Raw genomic sequence first — 6943 nt, forward strand, 5'->3', positions numbered from 1 at the left:
CCTTATTAAGCACCTGGTGGGTGAATCCCTGTTTCCGCCCCGGGGGTATACAGTCTAGGTGCCGAGAAGGAGGAAACTGGCATTTGCAGCACAGTATGATGAGCGCTGAAGCCGGTAAAGTAAAGCTGGCGGCGTGGGTGGTGTCAGAGAAGGTCCTGAAGATCACCATCATCTTCATCAATACTCACATTGCATTCACGATGATCCCTTCCGTGTTATTTTTTAATGGTGAATTTTATATTATGGGTATCTTTTTTTTGTTTTGTTTTGTTTTGTTTTTTTTTGAGACAGAGTCTCGCTGTCGCCCAGGCTGCAGTGCAATGGCGCGATCTCGGCTCACTGCAGGCTCCGCCCCCCGGGGTTCACGCCATTCTCCTGCCTCAGCCTCCCGAGTAGCTGGGACTACAGGCGCCCGCCACCTCGCCCGGCTAATTTTTTGTATTTTTAGTAGAGACGGGGTTTCACCGTGTTAGCCAGGATGGTGTCGATCTCCTGACCTCGTGATCCGCCCGCCTCGGCCGCCCAAAGTGCTTGGGATTACAGGCATAAGCCACTGCGCCCGGCCTTTTTTTTTTTTTTTTTGAGACGGAGTCTCGCTCTGTCGCCCATGCTGGAGTGTAGTGGCGCGATCTCTGCTCACTGCAAGCTCCGCCTCCCGGGTTCACGCCATTCTCCTGCCTCAGCCTCCCGAGTAGCTGGGACTACAGGCGGCCGCCACTACGCCCGGATAATTTTTTGTATTTTTAGTAGAGACAGGGTTTCACCGTGTTAGCCAGGATGGTCTCGATTTCCTGACCTCGTGATCTGCCCCCCTCGGCCTCCCAAAGTGCTGGGATTACAAGCGTGAGCTACCGCGCCCGGCCTATTATGGGTATCTTACCACAATTTTTTTTTTTTTTTTTTTGAGACAAGATCTCACTCTGTCACCCAGGCTGGAGTGCAGTGGCACGATCTTGGCTCACTGCAACCTCCACCGCCTGGGTTCATGAGGTTCTCCTGCCTCAGCCTCTGGAGTAGCTGGGATTACAGGCGTCCGCCACCATGCCTGGCTAAGTTTTGTGTTTTTAGTAGAGACGGGGTTTCATCATGTTCGTCAGGCTGGTCTTGAAATCCTGACCTCAGGTGACCCGCCCGCCTCAGCCTCCCCAAGTGCTGGGATTACAGGTGTGAGCCACCACACCCGACCAGATTTCAGGAATTCACATGCCTGCTGCTCAAAATAATTTTCATGCCACCGTGGCATATTCTAAACCCCTTCAAGCTCAGGAAACTTAAGGGCAGCAACCTCCACCGATTCCTCCATGCTGTGTCCCTGCATCTAACAACGTGCCTGGCACGACTATTAAAAGATGTGACATCCATCATGTGTACAGGTGTCTATTTTCAGTGTCAGCTGCCCCAGGCTCTCCTAACTTTGCTTATAATAGCAGCAGCGCCATCGGCTGTCATTTATTGAAAACTTTTACTACACCCTGGGCACATACCACGGTCTGTAGATTTTGAGCTGCTTCTTATTTAGGTCAGAGCTAGTAGCTGTTTCCACTGTAGAATTTTCAAAAACAGGTGGAACCCTTGCCAGATCCTGACATAAAATGGCATCAACCCTATACAACCGGCTTTTGTTCAACTGAGCACACTGACCACCCTAGAAACTTGAACCGAGTGAGAAATTCATCCACTTGCTCTGGCTGCAAAATGTAGAACCAAGAGGAAGAAATGTGAAGCCTGAGATGTCTCTGAAAAGAAAAGAGGGAGGAAAAAAAGCAAGAGAAGGTTTCCAGAGGCTTCCACAACCTGAACGCCTCACTAAAAACATGGCAGTCATCTAGTGGCTGGTCACTGTCTCCAGCAGGTTGGGCTTTGTGTCTCACCGTTTTGCTCCCAGCCTAGAACCGTGCTGGGCATGTAGTAGCTCTCCATATGCATCTGTGGAATGCATTCATTCCAGACCTGGATTTTCAACTGCAAGACTTCCCCGCAAGGGGGCCCAGGGAACACTAGGCGGTGATATCTGGGAGCACCTGTCTTCACTGGACGGTTCCTCCAGGCCAGACGCAGCCTCAGGAAACGTGGGGGGTGGAGGCGGGGGATGTGCATCGGTTTGGATGTCCAGAGTGTCCTTTAAAACGACAAAGGTAAAAGGCCTAACCAATGGCATTCTAAAACAGACCCTTCAGGTGGTGGCGCGGGGACTCGGGGTGAGGAGCCACCGCCCCAGCGCGCGCTGAGTTCCTCCCGCTCTCCCCAGCAGGTAGCCTTGGACAACCTCTGGGCCCAGTCCAAAAGATTCCGCAATTCTCTCCTGCCTGCACGCCGGTTACAGTATCAGAAAGGAACATTTTTAAAAACAGTTGCAAAAGGAGTTCATGGGGGGAAACAGAAAAGAAAAAAAACCAGGCTGGCCCGTACGGGGATCGAACCCGCGACCTTGGCGTTATTAGCACCACGCTCTAACCAACTGAGCTAACCGGCCTCCTGACGCTCGCCCCCCACGGGAGTGCCTAAGAGGGCTCCAAGCCCGCGCCCGCCCCCTAGCGACTCCCTGCCGAGCCCGCGCCGCTGGCTGCATTCGGCTTCGCCACGGCCGCGACTTTCGACCTCTTCACAGTCATCCCCACTGGCCCGATGCAGAAACTAAGACCTAGAGGACTTCAAGGAGAAGGGAGGCGGCTCCCTACAGCGAAGGCGGCTTTTTTTTCACAGGGAAAATGCAAATTGCACATGTGAGGCTTAGCTCCGCAGTGAGAAGGTTTTCAAACATGCCAACTCAATGTTGTTTTTATCTCCGAGAATCCTGCAGAGTGGAAACTTCGTGTAACAGAGGCCTTTAGCATGGTTAAATCAAGCTTGGAAAATACAGAAAACCGGACAAAAGAACCACCGAATTCCCTGTCGCCCAATAAACAAGGGCCGCTGGGGTCTTGGCTTCCTTCCTGCCGGTTTTTTTCCTACAGTACACGTGTATTTACACACACACACACACACACACACACACATACGGAATCCAAAGCCTTGTATGAAGCAGTCATTTTTTCTTTTTTTTGAAACGGAACCTCCCTCTGTCGCCCAGGCTGGAGTGCAGTGGCGCGATTTCGGCTCAATGAAGCAGTCTGTTTTTTATCTTTCTTTTTGCTTTTAATATTCTAGAATAAGCATATCCCTAAACAATTGCAAATGTCATTTTAAATGATTCCTCAGTGTTTCATTGAGTGGCTTTCTCCCTGTCTTTTTTTTTTTAGTGTCGGAAAAAATGTTTTCATTTTACTCTCTCTCGTTAACTGAGCACATAAATAAATCACATGGTACAGGTAGAAGGGTTGAAACAGCCACTGGGTGGGCAACGATGGTACCCACCCCTAAAAGCATAGGATCTGTATGCAAAAAAAGAGAGAGAGAAAGAAAAGGCTGGGAAGACAAACCACCACCGTGTCCACCACCCAGCCTGCATGTCCCAGAGGCCTGCTGTTCTTCTACAGGGCCTGACTATGGTGTGCTGCGTGGCCCTCCCACTCCAGGAGCACCAGCTTTTTTTTTGTTTTTTTTTTTTTTTTTTTTTTGTGACAGAGTCTTGCTCTGTCGCCTAGGCTGGAGTCCAGTGGTGCAATCTCAGCTCACTGCAATCTCTGCCTCCTGGGTTCAAGCGATTCTCCTGCCTCCGCCTCCCAAGTAGCTGGGACTACAGGCTCGTGCCATGTCCGGTTACTGTGTGTGTGTGTGTGTGTGTGTGTGTGTGTGTGTGTGTGTGTGTGAATTTTTAGTAGAGATGGGGTTTCACCATGTTGGCCAGGCTGGTCTCGAACTCCTGACCTCAAGTGATCCGCCTGCCTTGGCCTCCCAGAGTGCTAGGATTACAGGCGTGAGCCACCGCGTCCGGCCAGCTTTTTAACACTATACATTCTGCTCTGATTACTCCACTAAACTGCTTGGACTGATGTATCGTCGGGGTTCTATGTCACAAGCAGCAGAAACCCAGTCTAGCTGATTCGAACAGATTTTATGTAAAGGATGTTAGGTAGGTCACCCTCCACGAGCAAGGCTAAAGGACCAGGTTTAGAAAAACGGACTCTCAGTGAAGACATACTCATTCAGCCCGGCAGTGCCCTGGCCCCCAATCAGCTGTGAGTCAAAGAAACCTAATCCCTATCCTGATGGAGCTCACCGCATAGCAAGGAAGGCGGATATTACAGGGAACGGAGAAGATTAGGTGGTGTGCTGGGAGGTTGGGCAAGCGTCCTGAAGTCTGGAACACTTTACTGTGTCCAAAGGACAAGGATGGATGAGCAGGCCAAAGGGCTAAAGCCCTCTCACAGAGCACTGGTGGGCGTGCAAGCATCCTGTCCATTTTGCTTACAGCTGAATGAATGCCCAGAACCTACACGCTCTCTGGCATAGCAATAGGTAAGAGTCACATGGGTTTAAAACAGTCAGATCAAGTCATTTCTCTGTTCACACTCTCTCCTTTTGTCGCAGCCCTAACAGGCCTGCCAAATTTAGCAAATATAGATCAAGATGCCGGGTTAAAATTGAATTGCAAAAGGACAATGAAGCTTTTTTTTAGTGTAAGTATGTCCCACGCCATATTTGGGACATACTTATACTAAAAGAATACCTGTGCTGTATCTGACAACCCTACGCCCAGGGTAACATCCCGTTGAAAGACACCACCGGACCTGCGCCTTTGCCCTCTTGCCCTCCTGCACCCCCGCCCGGCTCCCTCCGCGGCAGCCCCTCCGCCTCCTCCCTGGCCCTTGCTCCTGTGCTGGGGCTTTTGCGCTTCCGTTCCTCTTCCTGGACCACTCTTCCTGCAGACAATGTCAAAGCTCCTCCTCCTCGTCGTGGTCGCTGCTTAAATGTCACTTACTCAGCGAGGTTTCCCCGATGCCCCCATTTGCAATCGCAACCCGCACCCAGGATCCCTGCAGTTCCCGGTCCGACCCCCCTCCGTCGCTTACTGCCGCTGCTAACCGTCGGCCTCCCACCGCTAGAGCGAACTCCAGGGGCAGTGGGCTCTATTTTACCAGCACCTAAACAGTGCTTGGCACACAGCAGGTGGTCAGTCAAGGTCTCCTGAAGGAAGCCGAGTTGACCGACCCTTGTGGGTGCAGCCGTGGCATTCCCGGGACTTCAAGCCACGCCTCCCGACTGGGCGGAGTGGATGGGGCGCGCCCGGGCGGGGGCGCCGTGACTGACTTCGGCCGCTAGAGGGTACCCGAGACCTGCGCAGTCAGCTCCGAACGCGGGCTTAGGGCGACCCACGTGCAGCTGCAGGGCGGGCGCGGGCGAGCAGTTTTCTTTCCTCCTCTGGACCTCTCCCTCCACTTCTCACCCCGCCTTAGAGCTCTTCTTAGACAAACTCTAATTTTCATTCTTTGAGTGACAAAAACACGAATCTACATACTTTCAGAATTAAGTGGTACAGAATACCATTCGGGCTTGTTTTCTTGTTTTTGTTTTTGAGACGGAGTCTCGCTCTTGTCGCCCAGGCTGGAGCGCAGTGGCGCGATTTCGGCTCACTGCAACCTCTGCCTTGTATTTGTTTTTTGTTTTTTTAATGTGAGGCGGGGGGCCCATGTGCATCTTAAATAATCCATTTTCTTTAAACTCAACTTACGAAATGTTTCATTCTGTTCATAAGTTGGAACCTTTGGTCTGACAGTAACTACCCGCTGTGTTAGTTTCCCAGGTCGGCCACAACAGAGTATTATAAGGTAGGTGGCCACACCACAGAATATATGGCCTCATAGTTCTAGTAGGCAGACGTCCAAGGTCAGGGTGTCGGGAAGGTCGCTTCCTTCGGGGGCTCCCAGGGAGACCGCCCCAGGCTGTCTCCTGGCTTCTGGTGGATTTCGGGCCAACTTTGGCCTTCCTTCGCTTGTAGAAGCTTCACACTGATCTCTGCCTGCATCTTCACGTGCTGTTCTCCGTGTGTGTCCCTGTGTCCAAATCGCCCCTTTTGTGTAGACGCCAGTCATAATGGACTAAAGCCACCCTGAAGACCTTTTTTTTTTTTCTTTTTAGACGGAGTTTCCCTCTTGTTTCCCAGGCTGGAGTGCAATGGCGCGATCTTGGCTCGGCTCACTGCAACCTCTGCCTCCTGGGTTCAAGTGATTCTCCTGCCTCAGCCTCCTGAGTAGCTGGGATTACAGGCATTCGCCACCACGCCCGGCTAATTTTGTCTTTTTAGTAGAAATGGGGTTTCACCATGTTGCCCAGCCTGGTCTTGAAGTCGTGACCTCAAGTGATACACCTGCCTTGGCCTGGAAGCACGTACATTATTGCGAAGTTTTGACAAAGTCTCAAAAGTCTTTTTTCTTTTGTTTTTGAGAAGGAGTTTCGCTCTTGCCACCCAGGCAGGAGTGCAATGGTGTGATCTTGGCTCACTGCAACCTCCGCCTCCTAGGTTCAAGCAATTCTCCTGCCTCAGCCTCCCAAGTAACTGGGATTACAAGCGCCCACCACCATGCCCAGCTTATTTTTGTATTTTTAGTAGAGTCGGAGTGTCACCATGTTGGCCAGGCTGATCTTGAACTCCTTACCTCAGGTGATTTGCTCGACTCAGCCTCCCAAAGTACCGGGATTTGGGGCGTGAGCCACCGCGCCCGGCCCAAAGTCTTTGTTAGATGTAAGAAAGAGCAGTAGAAGGCCAGGCGCAGTGGCTCACACCTGTCATCTCAGCACGTTGAGAGGCCTTGGTGAGCAGATCGCTGGAGCCTAAGAGTTTGAGACCAGCCTGGACAACTTGGAGAAACTCCATCTCTCCCAAAAATAAAATAAATTAATAATAATAATAGGCTGGGCGTGATGACTCACACCTGTAATCCCAGCACTTTGGGAGGCAGAGGCGGGCAGATCACCTTTGGTCAGGAGTTCAAGACCAGCCTGGCCAACGTGGTGAAACCCTGTCTCTACAAAAACACAAAAATTAGCTAGGCGTGATGGCGGG

At 51.5% G+C, this 6943-nt stretch overlaps 1 non-coding gene across 1 annotated transcript; it reads right to left on the reverse strand.

Annotated features, from left to right (window-relative positions):
• Window positions 1–2399: 2399 nt before the first annotated feature.
• On the reverse strand, window positions 2400–2473 carry TRNAI-AAU. The gene has a single exon. It is a non-coding gene; the product is annotated as a tRNA-Ile (tRNA).
• Window positions 2474–6943: the final 4470 nt, after the last annotated feature.

The sequence above is a fragment of the Nomascus leucogenys genome, chromosome 22a (assembly GCF_006542625.1).
Source record: "Nomascus leucogenys isolate Asia chromosome 22a, Asia_NLE_v1, whole genome shotgun sequence".
Lineage (NCBI taxonomy): Eukaryota > Metazoa > Chordata > Mammalia > Primates > Hylobatidae > Nomascus > Nomascus leucogenys.